General features: G+C 39.9%; 1 protein-coding gene across 4 annotated transcripts in view; it reads right to left on the bottom strand.

The window, feature by feature from the left end:
- Nucleotides 1-11,208, bottom strand: part of LOC109962148 (MAM domain-containing glycosylphosphatidylinositol anchor protein 2) — a 178,469-nt gene that overhangs the window by 92,231 nt on the left and 75,030 nt on the right. The window lies entirely within an intron of this gene.

Genomic DNA, 11,208 nt, shown 5'->3' with positions numbered 1-11,208 from the left:
AGATATGATGACTGAAGGCAGACTTTATTAGCTACTTCTGTACTAACTATAACAACAATGAAGATCCAACTCCTTGTGTCATTTCTGATAAAACACTGCAGGTTTATTGGGTTAGGTGGCTTTATGTGTTTATGTGTGTGTACAACTTCCCATACAGGCTTTACTTCCTGAAGCCTGGATTTGAAGTTTAATCAGTGGGTCAATTGCCATTGGTCAAAACAACTGTTTAAATACAGTGTAAGAAGGCTGACCTTTTGAGACTGGGGGGTTGTAAAGACTACCCCTCTGTCTCTGCCAGGAAGACACTGGCAGGGGTCGGGGTACAAGGGTTTGTAAAGGGCAGCACGCCGCCCCTGCCATAGCTCCTGCTTGGCATGCTTTTCCTTGGCACTGTGTAACAAGTGCTGAATTATTCATTAGGCATTTCCAGATTGCTGAGTTAACGTGAACTTAAATTTCTACTGGGCGAGGGGAGAGAAAGCTACTTTGCTCTTAGTCATTCTCTATAAAATCACCATGACTTCCCACCCCCCTTCCACACACACGCTCTCTTTCTCTCTCTCAAGCCATCACAGAATATGCATTGAGCATTAAGATAATGGTAAGTAAGTCTCTTTCTGAGGCCACAGTCATCAGACCTCGTTAAAAGTAATTACTGCCAATTAAAGTAGCAATGCAGAATAGAGCCAACTGAGTGATAGCGAACAAGCCACTACAGGACAATGCCCTTGTTTGCATTGCAAGAAGATACACTAATGTATAGTAAAGTGGATTCATCCCCTCAAGATACTGACTGCTAATGTGTAAAGAACCAAAAATGACTTTGATAATATGAAATGTGGATCTATAAGAGCATTTTATTTGCACTATAAAACTTCTAGAGCTTAAATATGGACTTTTGATTGCTCTTTTTCCCTGGAAGTAAAAAGTATGCAAAAACACGAGGTTTAATCACACACAGTGGATGATGTTTCCCTGCAGCCAAATCCTGCACTTTAACTGTGTTGTTTAAATTGTTGCTGTAAGAGCTGGAGCTGCAAACAACTAGGGACTGTTGCACCTCAATCTTCCTCAGTGACGGTGCCTTTTTAATTATGCTGTCTTTGGAGGAACACTCCAAATGTGTGTGTACGTGTGTGTGTGTGTGTAGGTGGGTGTAGATGATCAATGTGCCAATGTTTGTATATGTGCGTACACACAGACAATATGTGACAAATGGGGGGGCAGGTATTAGAGGCCTCGCACCAGAGCCTGCAACCCCTCACTTCCTCCTGGTGGAGGAGATGGGGAAATAATGAGGCCTTGTTCAGTTGTGTGTGTGTGTGTGTGTGTTAGGGGTGCGCAGTAATGAAGCTCCTCTTCATTCTCTCCCTTAGACAGTGGCGTCTGCCCCAGTCCATCTCCTCTCTAATTCATCTCCCTAGAAAACAAGCAGGCCACAGATCATCCATCTAAACACCACCACCACCTAGAAAACCACCTAGAAACCCCCCATTAGAGTTGGAGGCAAAGCACCAGTGGCATGATGGGGTTCTCTTCTGGTTTCAACCTAATGACTTTCTTGTTGGGCCTGGACAAAGCACAACCAAGAATGGAAGGTCATTCTCAAAGGATGATTTGAAGGCATTTGCTTTTAATAAGAAAGTTACCATACTGTACTGTATATATTTCCACTCTATACTCATGACAAATTAATGCAGAGTATGCTAGTGACTAGAGAGGGACAGGCTGGTAGGACAGATGTGTGTGCTGGGTGATCTACAGTACATCCTGTCAGTGAATGAAAAGGCAATGATTTAAAAAAGAAAAATCCACCTGTTGTGTTTTTGTCTTGACAGCAGGTTGACCTTCATTTGGCTGAGGCTTATTTGACCACTGAAGTCACATCTGATGTACAAGTGCATTTAAATGTTCTACCCAGAGACACATGATTCTACTGGGGGATATCGGAAATGGTCAGTTTTCAGAGTGAACGGCCGGTCGCCAAGTCAAGGCCAATGTATTGTACTGATGGAACAGATATTGTTCTGTTTCTATTACGTGTTGTTATTACTGGAGAAGTACACACAATGCATTTCATTTTTAGTTGGAGGTTTGTAAAATAAAAAAAAAGTGAGAGAATGATGAAAAATGCAAAAATTTAAATGCAATATTTTATTTTTACTACAATTTAATTTTCTATTAAAGACAAGTTACAAAAATATCTGTATATGCTGTCAATCACAGATCTTAGAAAGAAATAAAATCAGAATAGAAATCGGTAGGTCAGACTTGAAAACAAAAAAATCGGAATCGGCCAAGAAAATCGCAATGGGTGCATCTCTAGTCCTATCAAGCAGTGACCTCACACTACACCAGCATGGAGGAACATCAAATCCAACCATTAAATCTGGCCTTTATATCAAAGTAAATGATTTCTATAACAAATAAGCCATTGCTTTACACTTTCTTTCCTATCATCTCATACCATCCTGAAAAAAAGCCATTTCTTTTCTCCTTGGTCATCTTCAGTAATACCAAGCAAATCAACCCTGATATTTGTTTAAACAATGTTTTAACTTTTATTTTTGACTTCAGCATCTTCAAATATCATTCAGAAGCAGTCATTACACACCATTTTGCTCAAGAATTCACAGTTTTATAAATAAGCTATAAGTACATCTTCAATTCATCAATATTATTATCATTTTCCTTTTGATTTGAGCTGCCTATTCAGATCTTCTAATTAGGATATTGGAGCCCATGTCTAAAAAATACTGGTTAAAAGATAAATAATAATTAGCTGTCAGCACATCATCCGTGGCCTTTCTCTGCCCAGAGGAAAAAAAACAACTGAAAAACAAAAAAGAAATAAGAAATACATTGTACTAGAAGTTATCCCATTAGCATACATAACACAAACACAGTGTGGTATGGTTTAAGCTCCTGATGGGAAGAAAAACAAAGGCAAGAGATGAGGTACTCTGATTAACTGCCCCTCCCAAGAGCAAGTCCTTGAAAGAGTAATGGGCAGTCGTGAACTGGCTTTACCTCCATTAACCACACCAGCAAACATTTACATAATGTACACATAATGTGCTGATTCATTCTGTCCTGCTTCAAACAAGGCACAGATAACTCACCATGGCTGTATCACACCATTCATCACACCAGGTCATTTACATCCAAAAGCACTTAAGAGCCAGTGCACATACATCTTTGTCTACATACATTATGGGATCTTTTCAGAAGATTGTATAATACATCACCTCTTATTAATGGATCACATCATACTGAGATACTAAGACTCCTCAGTCATTTCTGCCACATACAGATGCCATGTGAAATTTTGTGGGGCTTGAATTCTAGAGAATCTGCCCCCAGATGGATGGAAGAAGAATTGTCAAATATTTTAGACCCATATTTTTGTGTCTCACAATCCAAAAATATAGAAACAAAGTAAAAACACATTGTAAGAAAGGGATTAATTTTAATGAACTGGTCATGGCAATTCACACCTCTCAGGTATGAGTCTATTGCCATGGTTATGCAACCCCGTCCCCTCCCTCCTGGTCCTACATCCATCTATAGAGATGTAGATGTAGTACCTGCTTTGTGAACTAAAAACTGATACATAACAAGCTAGTAGTGTAATCTAACAATGACAGCAGATGAAGAGCACTACCACGCTAAAGCTGTGCTGCACACACACAGATCAAGAGGATAAACCTGTGGAGGAACAAGAGCAGAAAAACTGAAGCGATGAGAAAAAAAAAGATATCCGAGAAGCGTGTCCAGAGCTAAAGTCTGAACTAGTCTACTCTATATTTCTCTCAAACAGAATACCATGACCACTGGTGCTGCCAGTGCAAAAAACAAAAAGCTCAGTGATGAGAGAGAGGCTGCTGAACTGAATGAGCAGCTGGGGTTATGTGTTGACTTGCAGCGCTTAGTTTAAAAAGAATGTTACAGTATATTGCATCGGGAGGCAGTCTAATAACCAAAAACGTTCAATACAAAACATATCAGCATTTGCAGTGTAGTTGCACAGGCTATATAAGGACATATTTTTAGAAGAGAATATGTCTTTTTTGGCCAAAGCTGGAAATGAAATGCCGGAAAAAGTACCATTCGGGAAAGGATAAAAGAGTAACAGAGAGTCTGAGAGTGACTCTCTTTCCTATAGCATAAAGTTGACAATTTTGATTTAACAATGAAAAAAATGTAGACGTAAAGCAATAACTGCCAGTGGCACAATGCCTCCAAAGGCACATAAGGTCTGAGCATGTAAACATAATGAAGAGCAGTTATTACTGACACAGACACTGATTAATATATAGGCAGCCACTGCCAATCAAGCGCCTCAGCTTGATCCAATGGTCCTACTATATTCACTCACCAGCACTTATGGACATTAACAGAATCATCAAATTATCAGTCGGCCTCTGCAGTAAACTACAACAAACACTGCTCCATGTGGCAGATATATACAACACTGCGAGCAGATTGTACACGCGTGTTTAGGGACGTTAATAAGGTGACACTGTGATCACTGCGTCATCGCAGGGGATACACGTAAGAGCAGGTGCTGTGCGAGGACCTGTCACTAATCAGTCATGGTTCCACTGCGGTCCAGCCAGCAATAAGATGGTTTCCATCTGTAGTTTCCCAACACGAATCACAGTTTATTTTATCACAGGCATTTTCATATATTAACTATAGCGGTTGCCACAATGAACAATCATACTTTTCAAATATATAAAATTTAGAAAAGCCATAGTGTTCTCAAGTTAAAAGTAGTCCCCATCTGGTCTATCTGCCACACAACAGTGATCCTCAGGGTTGCTTCTTAGTCACAATGGTGGTCCCTGGGTCACAATCAGTTGAAAACCCCTGCAATAATGGATAGGCTCCCCTGACATTATCATTGCATGTGCTGCCCTCTGCATGCTCAATGCCCTATTCACTTTCAAAGTGCCTCTCCAAAGCATATAAACACAAGCACAGAGTGCAAATACAAGTAATGAAGGGACACTGGAGTAAATAGGAACTACATAAGCCTCAGTCAAAACTTTATTTTTTATCACCGTGACCTCTGTTTCTGCAAGTCTCCAGAACCCTCTGCCTCCTCTTGCTCAGCACACATATTTACTCCAACACCTTGCAGCAGGGCGGCACCAACTGGACACCTAATGAGATAGGAAGCGCCAGTTACACCGACTGACTAGATAAAGCAAAGCCAGTACAGCCACTAAAACAAACACCATCAGCTGCTGTTTGGACTCTGGCCTCCTTCATGAACTCCATCGATGGAAGGCAAACAAGAAGCAGACACACTTCCACAAGTCGGCCTCACGCTATTGCTCAGAGTTGCACAGCTGAGGAGGCGTATGCCAAGACAAGTTAAGCCTCTGACATGTGTGTCTGAGTCAGGACCTCACTGGTGGAGAGTGTGTTCATGCATGAGTATGTGCTTAAACCCAGTGGGCAGCTTCTATTTTCTTTTCCTTGCACACGCATGAGCTCACAAAGAAATGGACGCACACGTTCACACGTCTCGAATCTAAAACACAGCTGTTGCCAAGAATGATGATTCAAGCTCAGACTCCAGTCCGTGTGCTGACAAACACACAGTATCCTCATTAAAATTCTCTGGCTTGTGCACCAGCAGTGTAGAGTAAGGGCTGTGTAAGTCCCTCCACAGATAACACAGAGAAAGCCGGCTATTGTCTTATTCTAATCCTTCTTTTGAAGGAATGTAAACTGAAATATCAGGCAAGAGTGAAGACATGTGTGTGTAAGCTTCAGCAAAATGATATCTACAGTACAGTGGGTTGTTTCTCACAATATATGCATGAATTGATGCTGTTCCTCAGCCATTGACAGACTGGCACTAGCTGGCAACACTAATATTATCAGTCCAACATTGGCATGTGGACAGTTTAAGCTGCTTTTTCTTTCTTGGTAAAACTTTTCTTTTTTTTTATTCTCTACATTGACTGTGCTCTCAATTTGTTCAGAGATTACGTGCTGTGTTTAGACCATTCTAAAGTGAGTTTTAAAGTGGTCCTTTATCATAACAGGTACAGTAAATGCTGACCTGGACTGAGAAGGTTCAAGGCAGACCAATTTGTTTTCCATTTCTCCATCAGCTGAAATCATTCTGTTTCACTCTCTCTGAGTTTATTTGACAACCTACATGTTTGAGCGCCACTAGCTGCGTTTAAATGTATTGTATTGGATTGTTTATCCACAAAAAGTGGACCAATTATCTATTATTTTCAGTATTGATTAATGCACCAATTATTTTTTCAAAAAAAAAAAAAAATTTGAATGAACTGAATGTTTTGTGCACAAACTATTATGGCTTCCCAGAGACCAAGATGATGTCTTTATATTGCTTGTTTTGTCTGACAAAAAAAACCTAAAATAATATAACAAAGCTGTACATTTACAAAGATCAGTACATTGTGCCATTACAGTACTTACTTGATTATCAAAACCGTTCATTCATTTTCTTTTGAATCAATTAATCAACTAATTGTTTCAGCATTAATCAGCATAATCACATCAACAGTATGTGATTTGAAAAGTGGCAGTTATTAGTATGAGTCAGTGGCAGAGAACAGTGAAAAGCCATTATACAGTATATTAAAAATAGGAACACGTTATTCCCCAAAACCCCTTCATAACTGCTTGTTTTTCAGTCTGTAACTTCACTGGATATTTTCCCTTGCTTATCTCTTTGCCAAATCTCTTTCAGATATATTGTGCTGGCGATTGCCAGTGAACTCTCTTCGCCTGCAATAAGCTTCCCCTGCAGAACTCTTAAGCCCTCCTTGATCAGCCACTAAATGAAACATTAGATGCTGCAGCAAAATTAATGCAGCTGAAATTAAATGAAAACAATGAAAACACCCCCCTGTAGGAAAAAGAAGTGAGCACCTTAAGCTTAAAATCGATCAGTGTGGGAGTTGGGCAAGGTTCTTTATTAACTTTGCAGAGGACGTTCCCCACAGAGCTAAGTACGAACAAACACAACTGAGGTGTCAGCAGCTATAAAATGTGCTTAGATGGACTTCTGAGCTTTGAAAATATGTTAGTTTTGAGCTGGCTGTATAGCTAATATCAGCTCCTCTGGGCTACAGAGGTTAGTTATTACCATTAATTATCGCTTCCTGCTTTCATCTGCTGCTGACACACAACTCTACAGAAAACTTTTACTCTGTCTGACTATATGTTTGTCAAGCTACATTTAGCCTTTTTATTTCTTTTATTAAAACTGAGTCAAGCAGGAGAAGGCTTTCTTTGTGAAGTTTTTTTTTTCAGAAGCAAATAAACTGCCTCAAAAGAAAACCAAAAACAGGGACTGAGAAGGATCATCCATTTTAAGTCTTTTAATGTAAAACATGCTCACACTCTGTGTCTGGTTATGTTGAGTATCTGTCCTTTGTACTAATGGTGCAGCCAGCTATAATGGAAATGTTGTTTTTTTAGATATAAACACAAGGTATAAACAGATATGCAAGCTGCTGTAGATCTGACGGAGATGGCAAACATAATACAAGGTGGTGTTGTTGGGAAGTCCAGCTCCAAAACACAGATTTTAATACAAATTAAAAATTGTAACTGCAAACCACTAAAAATAGCATGCACTGCAGAGGCCCATCAATTAAATTCACCCCCAGGGACCGCTATAGCAGTGCTCGGGAGGAATGATGGGCTCTTGCTGGATGTGCAACATAACACAGTGCTAGCTAATAAAGTACACACATACTGTGGTACAAGGTCAGATGCAAAGACATATTCAGGATAGCAATTTGAAATGCTACTATGCAAAAATAAATAAAATAAAAAATCTGCCAAATATTAATTTAGAGTTTTTCTTACTTCTACATTGCTGTCAATAATCCCCTTTTGTTGGAGAAACAAAATAGAAGGTGCATGTTAACTGATTATGTTATTACATTGTAGCGCTATTATCAATATACAGTAAACTAGTACTACAGCACCACTTTTTAACTGTGATCTATGACTGTATTATATTTGTATGGTTTATTCTCTCTCTCTCTCTGAGTGGATGGTGAGTGAGTGGAAGAAGGGCTGCAGCGAGCGTTCTACTGTGTCTGGTTTTATACCTTTTTGCCTTTTTGTGCTTTTCTTCTTTTTCACATAGTTTTATTTTTTTCTTTAGGTGGTGCATCTGTCTGAGGCACTGTAATGTTTTTGGGCAGCATTAGCTACCAATTCCAAGGGGCAATATGCCTGTTTTGGATGGTGATACGGAGTTTTAGAAGTTGCCGTGCCGACACACCATCAAGCTCGTACCAGCTGTCAGCTGCTCCGTGGAGGAAGCAAGTCTGGTGGTTGGAGAAGTAGTGGGTTACGGCAGTGTGAAGTCTGCTTCCCGAATTAATGTTGCTAACGTCACCTTTCTGAACAATATGACTAAAGTTAGTGATGTGGTTGAATTGGGTATAGTCATTCAAGACATGTTCACTCCAGTTCTTCCACTGGTTAGTCCGGCTAGGAAAATAACCATTTGTAATGCTCCCCCATTTATTAAATATGCCGTGTTGGATAAGGGCTCTCCAGGTACAGACCAGAAGGTTTTTCTGATCAAAATGGTTTCTCTGGGCTGTAAATCCCCTGCAGCTTAAACATGTTGTGTGTCATAGGAGACAGGTCTTCATTGAATTGGTCTTTTAATTTTAAATTTTAAGGGTTTATGAGCATGGTTTTTGCTATGTCGGAAACCATGAAGTGTTTTGGTTGTGGCATGGAGGGACATTTGACCTGGTTCTGCATGAAGACAGTCATTCGTGAAGAGGGTAAACGGTAAATGGCCTTAAACTTGAATGGCAAGGTTAGATGAAATCCTGGTTCAAGACACGTAGCAACACAAAAAATAAAAGTGATTGGAAAAAAAGAGTGTGATGGTGAGGTCTTTCTGAGCCATAAGTCCAGCTCTAGTGTTGGAGTTGGTATTATTTTTTCAAAAAACCTTCTGCCTTCTTCATGTGAAATGGATGAAATAATAAAAGGCTGTTTACTGAAAGTTCAAGTGCAGTATGAAAATGTGAAATTGGTTTTTGTTAAAGTATATGTGCCATCAAATGGGGTGGAACGATTATGTTTTGAATGTTTTATGTGTTGTTGAAAACTGTGGTTGTGATGAACATCTTTTTATAGGGGGCGATTTTAATTGCATAGAAAACCCCAAATTAGATAGGTATCATCAGGAACCTCATTCCGCTTCATCGCACAAATTAAGGCAGCTAATAGAAACACATGAGCTGGTTGATATATGGAGGAGTTTTCATAAAACTCACAGACAGTACGCCTTCAGTAGGTCTAAAGATAATATGTTCTATTTGGCCAAACTGGCCACTGTTTTTAAAGGTTGTTATATCAGTCCAGTAGGTTTTTCTGAGCACTATAATATCTAATTGTGCATTTTGGCATTTTAACACCTCCCTGCTACATTATAAAGGTTTTAGAGCTGTGTTTGAATATTTCTGCCAATTTGATTTTAGGTGCATTGAGCAGTGGTGGGACTTGTCAGATCAAACAGCTGTTCCAGCAATACACTTGTAATGTAACCAGAGACATAACTAGGTCCTTAAAAGATCTAGAGACCGAGATAGTAGAACTACAGCACATGGTAGATTCTACAGGAAATCTAAAAGGTTTTTGATTCCTTCAAATCTAAAAAAGCGGTTTTAGCCAACCTTTTCGGTGTAACAGCATAGGGAGCTCTGGTCAGATCACTTTGCTCTGTCTCACTTCTTTTTTTCTAGGGTGGAAGAATAGACAGAAGAAGATTATTCGTTTTCTACAATCCAGCAGCAGCTCTCAGATCTTAGATTCTTCTGAGATTAGGAAATTTGGGGTTATTGTAACAATTCTGTTTCCAGACAATGCTGATTCGTATCCTGGGATTGAACTGGTTGCAGATTTTAAAAATTGTTCGAGTCAATTTGTAGATTCCCTCAACCCTGTTAAGTACTTCTTTAGACAATGCCTCGGAACAAACTTTGCATAGGCTGATGGTAAAGACAGTAAATCATTAAATGGGAATTAAATGGCTGCAGTGACACCCCATGGAGAGCTAATCTGAGACTCAGTCCTGAATCCTTTATATAAGCCTCCTTTGATGAAGTAACATGCAGATTTACAGTGGAGGATTCTCCCTGGTACTGTAACTGTTAAGATGTTTATTTCTGTTATTAATGACAGTGTAGAGGATAGGTGTCCTTTTTGTGATTAGAGGGAGACAGTCTATCATTGTTTTTAGAGTGTGATCATCCTTGTTTATTTTACTGGAATGGATTTTTCATAGTATTAGTGAGGTGATAACTAAACAGGTTTTTATTTGTGGGTTTAAATATATCTGACAGAACAAAGATGGCAGTGTATGTAAGTAGGAGGAGGAAAGTGGAAGAGTTCTTAGATGTTGATGTTAGTTGATGTATTTGTGAATATAGTGAGATCCAGATTCTTAATAGATTTTAGTTTTTACAAAGCAAATGAAGACCTAGAGGGTTTCTTGTTAATCTGAGGGTCCTCTACCAGAGGGAGTTTGATAGTTCTGCACAGTATCTTAGCTGTCCACTCCGATTCCTTTTTCAGGCCTTGGTACTTTTCCAGTTTCTCATACTCCTTCTTCTTGATGTCATTTGGAACTGCCATGTCTATCACCACTACCTCCTTCTTTTCCTTGTCTACTATCACAATGTCTGGTTGGTTTGCCCATACCTTCCTGTCTGTCTGGACCTGGATGACCCACAGGACCTCAGCCCTGTTATTCTCCACAATCTTCAGAGGATTCTCCCATCTGGACTTGGGAGGGTCTAGCCCATGCGCAACACAGATGTTTCTGTACACAGTGCCAGCCACTTGGTTGTGCTGTTCAGTAGATGCTGTTCCTGCCTGCATTTTACATCCTGCCACTGTGTGTTGGACTATCCCTGAGGCCTTTTTGTGCAGTCTGCACCTGGGGTCCTGTCTGGTGTGGTAGACCCCTGCTTTGATTGTACTCAGTGCTTGTTCTTGTGCTGCTAAGATCAGTGCCTCAGTGCTGACTGATAGGCCAGCCTTTTCCAGCCACTGGTAGGATTTCCCAGTGTCAGCCACCTCAGTTATCTGTAGGTGGTACATCCCATGCAGGTCCTTATCATGCCATGACACTTCCTCTGTTTATTTGCAGTCCAAAAAGACTGGTACACG

Source organism: Monopterus albus, unplaced genomic scaffold (assembly GCF_001952655.1).
Source record: "Monopterus albus unplaced genomic scaffold, M_albus_1.0 scaffold62.1, whole genome shotgun sequence".
NCBI classification, from domain to species: domain Eukaryota; kingdom Metazoa; phylum Chordata; class Actinopteri; order Synbranchiformes; family Synbranchidae; genus Monopterus; species Monopterus albus.
This window is presented reverse-complemented; position numbering and strand designations above follow the sequence as displayed.